The sequence below is a fragment of the Pongo pygmaeus genome, chromosome 1 (genome assembly GCF_028885625.2).
Source record: "Pongo pygmaeus isolate AG05252 chromosome 1, NHGRI_mPonPyg2-v2.0_pri, whole genome shotgun sequence".
In the NCBI taxonomy this organism is placed as follows: domain Eukaryota; kingdom Metazoa; phylum Chordata; class Mammalia; order Primates; family Hominidae; genus Pongo; species Pongo pygmaeus.
The window spans coordinates 36835433-36850536 of record NC_072373.2 but is presented as its reverse complement, the minus strand read 5'-3'; positions in this window follow the sequence as shown (position 1 = coordinate 36850536).

Below are 15104 nucleotides of genomic sequence, written 5' to 3'. Positions count from 1 at the left end.
AGGTCAGGAGATTGAGACCACCCTGGCTAACACAGTGAAACCCCGTCTCTACTAAAAATTCAAAAAATTAGCCAGGTGTGGTGGCAGGCACCTGTAGTCCCAGCTACTCGGGAAGCTGAGGTAGGAGAATTGCTTGAACCCGGGAGGTGGAGGTTACAGAGACTCTGTCTCAAAAAAAAAAAAAAAAAAGAGTAAGATGCCAGCCATGGTGGCATGGTGGCTCATGCCTGTAATCCCAGCACTTTGGGAGGCTGAGGTGGGCGGATCATGAGGTCAGGAGTTCAGGACCAGCCTGGCCAACATGAAGAAACCCTGTCTCTACTAAAAATACAAAAATTAGCTGGGGATGGTGGCGTGTGCCTGTAATCCCAGCTACTCTGGAGGCCGAGGCAGGAAAATTACTTGAACTGTGACCTGGGAGGCGGAGGTTACAGTGAGCCGAGATTGCGCCACTGCACTCCAGCCTGGGCTACAGAGCAAGACTTTATCTCAAAAAAAAAAAAAAAAAAAGAATACACAAGACAAAGTCCCTATTCTTGTGGAGCTTTCTGTCTAGAGAGGGCAAACAAATAACAAGTTGACAAATAAATGAACAAGATTTTTAAAAATAAATATTCATGGCCAGGCATGGTGGCTCACACCTGTAATCCCAGCACTTTGGGAAGCTGAGGTGGGAGGATCACCTAAGGTCAGGAGTTCGAGACCAGACTGCCCAACATGGTGAAACCCCATCTCAAAAACTAGTCTGGCTTGGTGGCAGGCCCCTGTAATCCCAGTTACTTGGGAGGCTGAGGCAGGAGAATGGCTTGAACCCAGGAGGTGGAGGTTGCAGGGAGCCAAGATTGTGCCACTGCACTCCAGCCTGGGCAACAAGAACGCAATTCCATCTCAAAAAAAAGAAAAAAGATATTCATAAATGCTATAAAGATAACAAAATGAAATGATATGTTAGAGAGTGACTTATGGAGATGGGATATTTCAGCGAAAGTGGTCAGAGAAGGCTTCTCCAAGGAATGATATTTGAACAGAGACCTAAGTGACAAGAAGAAATCAGCTATGTAAAGATCACAGAGGCATTGCAGGCAGAGGAAATAACAAATGCAAAGACACTAAGGTGAAAATGTTCTTGGCATTTTACAAGAGCAAAGAGAATGATGAGAAGCAGTGAATGGAAGGAGAACAGTAAAATATAAAGTTGGAGTGGTAGGAAGACCAGATGATGGTGAATAATTTGGATTACATGTATGCATGAAAATCATTTTTAAGGATGGTAGTAATACATTTGATAAGATGAAATACATTTAGAAGATTTGCAGTGCAAATTATAAACACATAAAATTAACTGAATATCTTAAATAGCAAGGAAAAATGCCCAAATGAGGCAAATAAGCTCTTTATTCCATTCTATTCCACACCCACCTCTCATATACTTGTGTTTTGCCACTTTGAATGGCAACAAAGACCTTGAAATGATAACATGCATGCGTTCCTGGGGGCAAAATTGCTTATGCAACAGATTGTGGGCCAAGATCTGTTTGGCAGTTTAGTACATTAGAGAGACATACCATCCCAAACAATTAGCGTGGGCTTTCCAAAGCTGAGGAATCACATCATCCATACTAGTTGCAGCCTTCATGGTAAGTCAAACAGAACCACATGACTTACTTCCTTTCTTTGTACTTTTATTGGAGAGAACCAGCAAATGAAACACTTTTGGTGCCCACTAAAGCTATCCAAAAATAAAATGTGTAACAATTGAACTTGGGTGACTCAGGGTGGTCATTCTCCGCCTGTCTTGATTTAGAAGATGGGGCTATTTTTGGTTTGTCCTAACTAGTTGGTTGTTGCGGTCTCAGACCAGGCCCAGCACAATGGTCAAAGCAGTGCTTTGTCACATGGCACAGAAGCTTGTGCCCCAAAACCTGGCAACTTTCTGTCCCTTTGTGAAAGAAGAACATCGAATCACAGTGTGGTTAGATTCTGCTGCGGCAGCCTCCAAAAGGCTGCTCATGGCTTTGTTATGTTGGAGTTTTAAAATTTCACATAGTGATCATGTCTTCGGAAAGAGCAACCCACCAGTGAGCTTTCCTGGGTTGTCGTAGTTGTTGTGGTGATCAGCATCAGACAGAGGCAGGAGCAGGCTCCTCTACTCACACACGATGGGGAGCTCATCCCTCCTCAGGCAAGCAAAGCACTGGGCACAGGGCCTGGAATTAGAGTCACCCCTCAATGAAGGTCATCTGCTTGATTTTGGATTTCACATTTACCTAGCCCCCAAATGGATTAGTTAGCAGTCTGTAGAGCAGCTCCCAAACAGCAGTCCACAGAACTAGGCCAGTCCATTTTTAGTGGTCTCCAGCAAAATGAGAAGAAACTATTTTTTGAAATAATTGAGTAAACACCCATGCATACATGTGAGATGGTTTAAAGTGATCATTGGCCACTTCTTGTGAATTGCCTTGACTCTGATATTTTTGTCCTGCCTACCAGGTTTTTCTTAAAGTTGACACACTCTGTCTTTTAATAAAGAATGTTGTCAGTATATGGCAGCAATTGTTGGTTTAAATATCCTTACGTGGCAAAAGTAAGAGTAAAACATGGAAGGAAGTTTTTCTAATTATCTCTATGCCAATCCCACCTGCCCCCCCAATTTTTTGAAATTTTACTGAGCCCAGCATTCTGAATCTGGAAACCCCTAATCTGGATAGCTTCAGTCTCTAGTTTTCTGGCCTTTCTAGTCCCTACTGAAGTATATAGGATGGTTAAATGCTTACTCTGTAGTCTCTTTACCAGTTTACACCCTTTTTCGATGTAGTATCTTACAACTGAAAGCTAGAGACCTGAAAGAGAGAGAAGGGGCATGATAAGGAAGCAGGAATAAATAATGGCTATTATTTATTTATTTTATTTAATTAATTTTTTTTTTGAGATGGAGTCTCGCTTTGTCGCCAGGCCGGAGTGCAGTGGTGGAAGCTCTGCTCACTGCAACCTCCCCTTCCTGGGTTCAAGAGATTCTCCTGCCTAAGCCTCCCAAGTAGCTGGGATTACAGGCATGTGCCACCATGCCCGGCTAATTTTTGTATTTTTAGTAGAAACAGGGTTTCACCATGTTGGCCAGGCTGGTCTCAAACTCCTGACCTCAGATGATCTGCCCATCTTGGCCTCCCAAAATGCTGGGATTACAGGTGTGAGCCACCTGTGTTCTGCCGGCTATTAATATTAATATTAATATCGCTGGTATTTATATTGGTATTGCAGAGGGGCAGAAAATAAGGCCAAATAAAACATACAGCTTTTTAGAATGATAAATATAGAAGGAAGTTTTTCTAATGAGTATATCACTTGTGAGTGATTTGTTTTGTGATAATATGAACAAATTTTTTAAATTGCATGCTTCTGTCCCTTCAACTTTTGCTGCCCTTAGTTTGCAAACATAAGTGGTGCTTTAGACATTCCTTTCAAAAAATATTTAATGCCATAGGGCAAATGTAGATTTTCTATAATTAAATCAGTCTAAATTACTGCTTACATGATACAGATGGTAAATAAGAATGTAAAATAACAAAATGGCTATTTTTGTCTTAGCAGGACTTCCTGGCCACAGTACAGGACTCTGAGATGTAGGTCTTGTATTCAGCTAAGCCACTGCTTTGCTGTATCTCATTGAGAAATGGCTTAAGCCACCTCTGTTCCCTGTTTATGAATTTGAGATAGTAAAATTTGTCACTAATGGTCCATCATCAGGGTGTTGATTAAAACAGATTATTAGAAACGATGGCCTTATATACTGGGAAGGCAGTTACCTGTGTCTTCATACCATACCATGTCTATAATAAATAATAGCATAAGGAAGGCCGGGCCCAGTGGCTTACACCTGTGAGGCTGAGGTGGGAGGACTGCTTGAGCTCGTAAGTTCGAGACCAGCATAAGCAACATAGTGAAACCCTGTCTCTACAAAAAATATAAAAATTACCCTGGTATGGTGGCACGCATCTGTAGTCCCAGCTACCTGGAAGGCTGGATCACTTGAACTGGGGAGTTGGAGGTTGCAGCAAGCCATGATCGTGCTACTGCACTCCAGCCTGTGCGACACAGAGAGGCCCTGTCTCAAAAAAAAAAAAAAAAAAAAGTAAAAATAAAAATAAATAAATAATAACATAAAGAAAAACTAAAAATGTGGATTAACAAGTTTGTAATGCTATTAATAATAGTTTTTATTTACCCTGCATTTATTATGTGCCAGGCATTGTGCTAAGTGCTTTATAAACAACGTATGATTGGCCCTTTAGAATAACCTTGCAGGAAGGCACCATTACGACCTTCAACTTAAAGTTCAGGAAACTGGGGCTTTTTGAAATAATTCCCCAAGAGTAACAAATGGCAGGCTGGAAGCCCTCTTGGGAGACAGGCAGCCCACCTGTTCCCATAGAGTAGTGTGACTGCCTCTGAATCTGTGTTGACCAGGCTGGTGAGTATGTACGTCCTCCTCCAACACCTAATAAGGCAATATTTTCCTTTTTCTTCCTCTAGTTCCTTATGTAAAGAATGTTTAATTTCTCTTTGTCTTTTGTCATTTGACTTTCATTTCCCATTTTGGGTTTTCTGCTTCTCTGACACGGAGCCTTCTGTTCTTCCCTGCTTCATTTCTCTTCTTGGTGGATTTGACCTAAGTTCCAGTTTTTGTGCCTTTTCCTTTGTGTTTCGGTTCCTTATATAGTCTGCACGCAGCCAAGTGAAGTTACCTTCTATGGTTGACATCCCTTTTTTGTTCACTGGAAGTTTTCTAGTTTTCCTGTGTTCTTTTGATACATATATACTTATCTGAAAGGGGTTTCCGTTGGAGTCCTCTAGGTTAGACTTCACAAAGAATTTTCTGATTTAAGTGCAGTAGTGCATTAGAATATTTTACTGAGAAGGATTATAAAGTGCTTACAGGTTTTTTGTTTTTATAAAGAAAGAATAAACAATGACAGAAGGAAGAGGGATGGAGGGGTTAGAATATTATCTTGCTGAGATGCAGAGGATGGGAGAGAGAGAAAAATTGGTGGCTTCCACTGATGGCATTCTAGTTAAATTCTGGACTATTTGTACTATTTCAGTACATAGAATAATAGAACTCATAAATAGAAATTATCATCGTCACAACATTGGATATTTTGTTAGGTTTTGTTTTGTCTGGAAGTAAGGATGTTCCTCTACCCAGTGTGGTTTTGGTCCTGATCAGGAATTCAGGTTCTAAATGGTTCAATAAAGTGGCCATGGCAGCAGAGCACATGAAACAAATACTGGATTCAGGGCCAGAGACCTAGACCAAGTCCCGGTTTTCCTAGTGACTAGCTGTGTGATCTCTAGCAAGTTATCTATCTTCTCTGAGTCTGTTTTCTTACTAGTATAATGAGTGGAAAGGATTAGATAACCTACTGCTAAACTTTTCATACATTATAGTTCTCAGTGTAAACACATTTTCCCTCTTTCTTGTAAAAACTTGGAAAATTCTCATTACTAAAAGAAAGTTATCTGTGGTGAGGAAGACCATCAGTAACTCCAGCCTTGCCCTAGTTAGATCTTGGCAACTAATACTTCCAAGTTCCCTATATACGTGCATATCAGCTATTTTCTAGAGAATGGTAAAATTCTGTTGTAATGTCCCCTCACAATTGTGATTATATCTGAATCAAATACCTTGTTTAGACGTTATCTAAGCTCCTTTTCAGAAGAAATACAGTAACATGCCATGCAGGTTTGTAGACTAGAAGCAATAAGCTATACCATATAGCCTAGGTGTGTAGTAAGCTATACCATCTAGGTTTGTGTAAATACACTCTAGGATACTTCCTGACAAAGTTGCCTAATGATGCATTTCTCAGAACATAACCCTGTCATTAAGCGAAGTATGATTGTAATTGCATCACATTGCACACACAAGTCTTTATTTCATCCACTTTCATTTATGTCTGAGCTACATTAACCAAAAAATTGAAAGTTACATTCCAAAGGCAGAGCAAAGACAACTTAGTATCTCCCCACTTATTCCTGTAAAAGAAAACGTTATGAGTTTATCTATAGTTAGGCAAATGTCTTTTCTTATACTTTAATATCATTCTCATCACAGATGAAGAAAACAATAAAATAAGTTACACTACAAATACTGATTTTCTTAGATCTTCAAAGCCTCCTCTTGTTTCTTTTCTCCTAAAGCAGATATAAGAACAAGGTTAGTGCCTGCCCTGGGTTTTTCTAAAAAGTGCAAAAGAATATAAAATGAAAAAGTAAAAATCTTCTCTTTATTCCTAACCCCCAATAATATTTATCAGCGTTAACTACTATTAATAGTTTCTTGTTTAGCTTTCCAGAATTTTCTAGGCATATGCAAGACCTACTTTTTTTTTCATTAATGAGATTATGCCATGGATGCTCATATGTATCTTACCATTTTTAAAAACAATTCATCTTGAAGATATTTCTATGTCATCACGCAGGGAACAGGCTTATCTGCTAAAGTTCTTAAAAAACTAATGAGGCCGGGTGCAGTGGCTCACACCTGTAATCCCAGCACTTTGGGAGACCAAGGAGGGCAGATCACTTGAGGTCAGGAGTTCAAGACCAGCCTGATCAACATGGTGAAACCCCATCTCCACTAAAAATACAAAAATTAGCCGGGCGTGGTGTCATGTACCTGTAATTCCAGCTACATGGGAGACTGAGGCAGGAGAATCGCTTGAATCCAGGAGGCACGGGTTGCAGTGAGCCAAGATCATGCCACTGCACTGCAGCCTGCGGGACATCTCAAAAAACAAGACAAAACAAACACTTAAATGAGATAATTCTGTATCATGATCAACACCAGATACGGGGTGCATTCTGCTCTCAAAAATATTAGTTTCCTTCCTCCCTTTCTTTAACAGAAGAGTCACCTGGATTTGTATTGTGATTCTGAAGGATTCTATCATCCATGGGTAGACACAGATGTAGTAAGTCACAGAATCACAGACTTTCTGAGGGGATGGCTCTTAGAGATTGCTTGGTTCAGGTGGCAGAGTCTGTACCAAAACCAAATTTTTGCTTTCAATTTGGTGCTCCTTTAATCCTTTTTGTTTCTAATATAATTCTGACTTGTATTTATTGTTTATCTTAAAAATTAAAGTATGATATGTAATGGTGTTAGATGATAGTTATAAATCAGGTAGTATATACTGCTCAAAGAAGACAAGTTTTTGATTTTCCTTTAGAGAAGAAAGTTTTAAAAGTATCGATGTCATTTTGCAATATTTGATGTCCTTGTGTTTTATCTAGGGGATCTGTATCTCAAAGCCTTTAAAATGCTGATGGAAGGAGTGGAGATCCAGTGTTCAGGGTAGAAAAGAGGTGGATAAACATCAAGAATCCAGGAGAATGCTCTAAAATTGGAAAGGGAACAGAAGTTGGGAGCTACTTGGAGAGGGTAAAAGGAATTATGGAAGGAGTTTGGAATACCAGGAAGCGTGAACAGTGATTTTTACATTGCATTTGTTCCAAAAAACATTGGTTTGTTTGCATATAAGACAGGCAGGAGGAAAATCTGAACAGTGAAATTACTCAATTTGATCTAAAAATATTAGTGAATAACAGATTGAGCCAGCATCGCAGTGATGTAGAATAAGCTCTTTTGTCCTGAGGAGTCTAGCTTGTTTTCCTCCTCCACGGGAGCTAGCTGCCTAAGATGAGGTTAGGCAATCTATCACATGACTCAAAGTCAGGCGGCTCAGACTCCCATCTGAAAAATGGAAATTCTGAAAAACTCACGTTTGCATCATAATGATTTACTGAAGGCACAATAGAGCAAAGAAAAAAAAAAGCCTTAAGGCCTAAATTTTGGCAATTCAAGTATTCTGTTATTTAGAAGTTATTCAAAGCACCGAACTATAGAATTGGAAAGAATCTTAAAGGTCATGAAGCATCTTCATTTTACAGATGAAGAAACAGGCACCCAGAGGCTAGTCTAGCCTCACGGCAAGTCAGAGGAGCGTGGGACTAGAATCCAGATCTCCCCAGTCAGTGCCTGGGATGTACTACTGAACCTCCCCCCAATAGAGCATTTATTTCCAGTCATCTGATGTTTACTCCATCCCATGGCAACACTCTCTTTAAAAAAATGACTTTATGTTTATCTTTTCTCTCTTCTAATTGTATGAAATTGCACATCTAACACAAAGGAATCGGAATCATGTATCTTTACCGGGGAAAGTGTTTAATGGACATTTAAATTGTGTGAAAACACTTCTTTTAGAAGTGGGAAAATCATGGCTGTCTCTTAAATCTTTCTGATCCAAGACTATAAGGGTGGCGTTGAAACATTCACATCACACACACACACACTCACACACACCATATAGACAAAAACAGACCATGCCTATTGGGTATAAAATAGAGATTGTAGGAGAAAGGATAAGAGTAGAGAGCCTTATTTGATTTATTTCAAAATGCTGCTGATTATAATTCACCATTTGTAGTGATTTGCTAGTCAAATTCACTCAACAAGAATTTACTGAGTGCTTTCTGCTTCTTAAGCACTAAGTATTTAAATATGAAAAGACATAATTTCCCACTCAGGGAGCTCACAGTCTAGAGGAAGATATAAGTATGTCAGGCAACAAGAAGATTTGGTGTCATATGCTAAAAGTACAGCTAACCGGACAGTTGATTTTTAGAAAGCAAAACCTTTTTAAACATTGTACTTAGCAATTCTTCAAATTTCTAGTTTCTAAAAAGTTTAAGAATATTTTGTTTCTATTCCATCCATAAAATGAATTTAACACTGAGAAACTAAGTCAGTCAAACAAGGAGTAATATTGGTTCTCCCCGTAATTGGATGACATAAATACATACAAGAGTCTTTAGCCAGTTAAATTGAAGCGTTAGTATATACTTTTGAATATTGATGGAATTGTGGAAGGCAATAGTCCGTTTTTCGCTATTAATATCTTATGGCTATAGATTTACATGCAAGTTAACTAGTTTCTCTATTAAGCGGTATTTTTTACATAGCACAGAATTTGAGAGCTTCTGGATGCAGAAAATACAAGGTTCAAACAAATGAAAATTATATTCTTATTGTATAGATTTTTCCAAAGTCAAAATAGTCTGTTAAGTTTGGGAACAAAATTTTACGAAGAAAAAACTTCAACATTTGTGATATAGTCTCACTTATAAAAATTATTTCTAAATTTATGATGGTTCTATTTACAGGAACACATCAGTTAGTACTTCATGGATCATTGTTTATAAATCTCATCAAGTTTGAGAAAAACATTTTTCTGTTTTTAAAGAGAGCTAAAAATTAATAGTAGTTATGATAAATAAAAGAACTGGTTACACTTATTTTTAGAGCAATACTAAATGTAGATTTAACTGTGAAGAAATATTTTTCCTGAGTCTTCGTTTCATATAATACATGGTAATTTATTTCAGGTCAGAATAAAAATGTTACCATGAATGCTATTGGACTACCATAGCATTTTCTAGTCTTTGATATCAAGCATTTATTAAAGACAATAGAAATTCTAGCACAGTAATATAAGTGGACCATCATTGGCAGGCAGGTAGTTTGTTACTCTGAAAGATAATAAGCCTCCTGGCAAAGAGAAGTGAATACTGTACAAACAGAAATCTTTTAAGGTTTTTATTTTAGGATGTCAGAGAGACTTAGCTATCTTTCTGTGACTAAACATAACCTACTAAGCATAAAAGCGTTAATGGTACACAATTTTATCTTCCTAGAGATTAGTTCTAAAGCTATTTTAAAAGTATTAAGTTAATGCAAAGGTAATCGCAGTTTTCGCCATTACTTTCAATGGCAAAGAAATAATATAATCACATTTTCTTTCTCTCTTTTTTTTTTTTTTTTTTTTTTTGAGGTGGAGTTTTGCTCTTGTTGCCCAGGCTGGAGTGCAATGGCTCGATCTCGGCTCAAAGCAACCTCGGCCTCCTGGGTTCAGGCGATTCTCCTGCCTCAGCCTCTTCAGTAGCTGGTGTTACAGGCATGCACCACCGCACCTGGCTAATTTTGTATTTTTAGTAGAGACGGGGTTTCTCCATGTTGGTCAGGCTGGTCTCGAACTCCTGATCTCAGGTGATCCGCCCACCTCGGCCTCCCAAAGTGCAGGGATTACAGGAGTGAGCCACCACACCTGGCCAATAATATTTTCAATGGCAAAGAAATAATATATTTCTTTCCAATGCTTATTTAACAACTAGTGAACTATAGGTTAAACAATGTCCAACACTGAATGGATCAGAAAAATTATACTTGGTTTTTCAAAAACTATTAATGGAAAGTATACCAAATGAAAGGATAAGGGGTTGACTTTTTCAAAGCTGTACAGTGAATTCTCATCATTTTTTAGGGAGATGATATGTGATCAGTAACTGAAAATTCTGATTAGTTGTCCAAACTTTATTGTGTTTAACTAAATGCAATGTCACTTATTAATAGAAGCCTGGTTGCAGGAAATAAATGCTATGGCAGATTGCTTGAGGGCATGATAGGCTGAGTGTTACCTGTGGAAGAAGGATAATCAGAAAGTGCTCCATTTAGATTGTGTTCAGAATTGGATTAATGGGAGAGCCAGGTAATCTAGTCTAAAGGTAGTAAAACATTATTGGAATTGTAACACATTAGTAAATTTTATTTACCAAAATTTCTCTTAGAAATTAAAGTAGGAAGGTGGCTGGGAGCTGTGGCTCACACCTGTAATCACAGCACTTTGGGAGGCCGAGGCGGGAGGATCACTTGAGGTCAGGAGCTCGAGACCAGCCTGGCCTACATGGTGAAACCCCATCTCTACTAAAAATACAAAAATTAGCCAGGTGTGATGGTGCACGCCTGTAATCCCAGCTGCTTGGGAGGCTGAGGCAGGAGAATCTCTTGAACCCGGGAGGCAGAGGTGGCAGTGAGCCACGATCACGCCACTGCACTCCAGCCTGGGTGACAGAGTGATACTCCAACAGAAAGAAAGAGAGAAAGAGAGAAAGAGAGACAGAGAGAGAGAGAGAGGGAGAGAGGGAGGGAGGGAGGAAGGGAGGAAGGGAGGGAGGAAGGAAGGAAGGAAAGAAGGAAGGAGAAGAAGGAAGGAAGGAAGAAGAAGGAAGGAAGGAAGGAAGAAGAAGGAAGGAAGGAAGGAAGGAAGGAAGGAGAAAAGAAAGTAGGAAGGTATACTCCAGTGAGCCATTTGGGGTGGGATAGGGTGGGGCGGGGTGAGGCATGAGAACCCAAATGAACATGCTCCAGTAACCAGACAGCTGCTAAACTGTGCCCTAAGGAGGATAAGTGCAGTTAAGAGCGCTTTGTTTTGCTTAGAGGGTGCTAGTTTGGGGCAAGAGTGAAATTGTTCAGGATACTAGAGAGCCTAACCTGCCACAGCCATCCTCCTCCTAGCCTCCCGTGAAGTCTATGGGATGCCAATTCAAAATACCTGACCAGCCATTCACATGCCCTTGGTCCACCTCTGAGATCCCTATTGAGTCCTTATAGAATTGCCTTTACTTAACAATGCTTTGGGGGCCATAAGGTATGCTACAAGAAACAGTAAAATGAAACACAATAGTTGATTGTAGGGATAAGGTTAAGAGCAAAGATCTTTTTCATAAGATCCAGAGGAGGTCTTTTGGGAATCAACTGTAAAGGATATTATGCAACTTGCAACTGGGCATATTTTCCCCTTGGCTTTGGATGTTAGGAAACCTGAGAGACAGATTTGCCATCCAGTTTTTGAAACTGTATAGGCTCAGAGTATGCATTTCTTTTCCTCTTATCTCTACCTTCCATTCTCTCACCTATTTTTTTTTCTTTCCCCTATCTCCAAATTTTTATTTCAATCTTCCATGTGACGAGTATTTTTGATTATTCTCTGTTCTTTGGTAGCACTAGTTGAAGCCCCTGGTTCTAGCATCCTTTGCCTTCCTCTTTCTTAATTTATTCCTTCATTTGATAGAATACCCCCTCCATAGCTTCCTGAGAAAGGGCAAAAAAGAAGCAATTTTTTTGACACCTGGCTTATTTAATATTTTATTTATTCTACCCTCACTCTTGACAGTTTGGCTGGGCATACATAGAAAATTCTCTTTTCTGTGTGAATTGGGCAAGAAAAAGTGGCACTCTTTGTTTCATTATGTTCATAATTTAGCTGCTCTAATACCATACTACTGGTCAAATTACTTAGCAACTTTAGAAAATCAGAGCAGGCATATGACTTTAAGCCACTGTTTACTGAGATTTATTACTATGTAATATATCCAATTAACACTCTATAAAAGTAAATGTTTGCATTCTCACTTATTTTTTTCAAACATTTAGATACGGATTTTCTCTGTGTTCTTTGTATAACTTCCTTAATCTTTTTCTTTTTTATTTTTACTTTTTATTTTTGCAGAGAGGGTCTCACTCTGTCGCCCAGGCTGGAGTGCAATTTTGCCACCATAGCTCACTGTAGCTTGAACTGGGCTCAAATGATCCTCCTGCCTCAGCCTTCCAAGTGGCTAGGACTATAGTCGCATGCCCACCATACAAGCTAATTTTTTTTTTTTTTGAGATGAAATCTCTCTCCCTTGCCCAGGCTGGATTGTAGTGGCACCATCTCGGCTCACTGCAACCTCTGCCTCCCAGGTTCAAGGGATCCTCCCACCTTGGTCTCCCAAGTAGCTGGGATTACAAGCAAGCATCATCATGCCCAGCTAATTTTTATATTTTTAGTAGAGACAGGGCTTCGCCATGTTGGGCAGGCTGGTCTTGAACTCTTGACCTCAAGTGATCTGCCTGCCTCAGCCTTCCAAAGTGCTGGGATTACAGGCATGAGCCATCTCACCCGGACTTTTTTTTTTTTTTTTTTTGTAGAGCCAGGGTCTTGCTATTTTGCCCAGGCTAGCCTTGAACTCCCAGCCTTAAGGGAGTCTCCCACCTCAGCCTCCCAAAATGCTGGGATTACAGGTGTGAGCCACCACACCCGATCCTTTTCTCTTTTTATTATGAGTGACATATGGCAAAATGGCATATATTGTAGGTTGTAGGATGATGTTACTATTTTTTGGTGTTTTGCCCTCACGATTTACTCATTCATTCATCATTGGTTCAATAAACAATTATCGTCCTCAATTTCTCCATCTTGTTTCATTTTTCTTCATTGTCACTCTTTCTTTTCTCACTCTGAGAAAATCCAATATATGAAAACCTGTATTTACCCAAAAGAAAAATCAGAGAGTAATTATTCCCCTTGAGCCCACAGGCCAGTTCCAGCCACCTGCATCTGCGTTCTAAAAGACAATTCTTCTCTTCTCTACCAGGGACAGGTGTGGTATCCTATTTAAGGTAATTTCTGAAGATTTTGAGGGTAAAAAGCAGATAAAGAACTGGCATTTCAAAGAGTGATGAGAGCAGGGTACACTTAAATCATTTAATTAACACTCCAAAGCCTCAGTGCTTCTGTCTCGGGGTTGTTGTTGTCCCCTTTCCTCTCTCTTTCCCTTTATGGAAGTGTCACTTTCCCCTTCATATTTGCTGTGCCTCCTTTCTCTCTTCCCCACTTACACGGCCACAGTAAAGACTTGAAGTATTCTCTATTTTCACATTTGCTACATTTTATACTTTTCACTTTTAGTTTTCTCGAATTTGCATGTCATCCTTCTCTGTATCGTTCCAATTTTACTGTATGTGCTGCCAAAGCAAGCACTACTCCGATTTTACTATATGTGCTGCCAAAGCGAGCACTACTTTTAGCTTCCCAACTAGTGAATTGAGACATTTATTATTAGGTCGATGCAAAAGTAATTGCAGTTTTTGCCATTACTCTCAATGGCAAAATTACTTTGGCAATTACTTTTGCACCAACCTAATCGTTTCAAAATCAAACAAAACCAAACATGAAAGTGCTTTTTATTGCTCCATGGTCCCTAATGAAACTTTTCCTGTGGAATGATAGACATGGACGGGAAAGGAGTGCTTTAGGCCCTGCTTACAAGAGGAAACTCCTCAAGTGTGATTTAAATGATTCAATTAAGTGACTGTTTACAAAAGTGAGGCTAGGGTTAAGGAAAACCGACTATAAATGGTGAACAGCCAGGGAGTCCTTAGAGCAAGAAGCCTTTCCACCCCCAGGTCTGAAAAGGCCAGGGGAAAGAGCTCTTCTCAGAAGCCAGAGAGAGCTATAGTTGTGTGGGTAGGGTGGCCTTAGGTAGAGGAAGACAGCCACTGCCAAACCAAGGTTGGCAGAGAGGGAGCCCCAAACTCAGTCTGCTCTGTTTGCCACAGTGTGGAGAAATTTTATTATAAAAGCCAAAAGATGGAGATTACAATGAGCAGCCTAGCTAATAATCGTGTAGGGCAATAATCAGGCAGGCCAATCAAGAAAAGGGCCAATCAAGGGCCAGGCCCCGGTGGCTCATGCCTATAATCCCAGCACTCTGGGAGGCGGAGATGGGTGGATCACTTGAGTCCAGGAGTTTGAGACCAGCCTCGCCAACATGGTGAAACCCTGTCTATACTGAAAATACAAAAATTAGCCAGGCATGGTGGCAGGTGCCTGTAATCCCAGCTGTTTGGGAGGCTGAGGCAGGAGAATCCCTTGAACCTGGGAGGCGGAGGCTGCAGTGAGCCGAGATCACGCCATTGCACTCCAGCCTGGGTGACAAGAGCAAAACTGTTTCAAAAGAAAGAAAGAAAGAAAAGGGCAAGGGTCCCTTGACTCAACTCCACTACTGGAATGGGTAAAATGACCAGCGGGTAAAGAAAAGAAAGATCTTCAGAGTCAATGGTTTTGGGGATAGATGAATGAGTCCTTAGATGAATAGATGATGGTTTGTGACACGGTCTGAGTGTGGTGGACTTCTGGCCTCCTCTCCTGTGATAAGAGTTAATCATCAGAGGTTTGGTAACAATTGACTTCATCTTGTAGGATGTGTCTTTAGGCAAATGGAGGGAAACTCAGAGAACCTCTCCATTTTGCAATTTTTCAAGTGCCTTTAGCTCAAAGTAATCAATATACAAAAATATATATATACCAATATACATATTTTGGGGTGGCATTTCCTGAACTCCTTCAATGGTGCTGGGGTTCAGAAACCAGCACCCTAAAGTA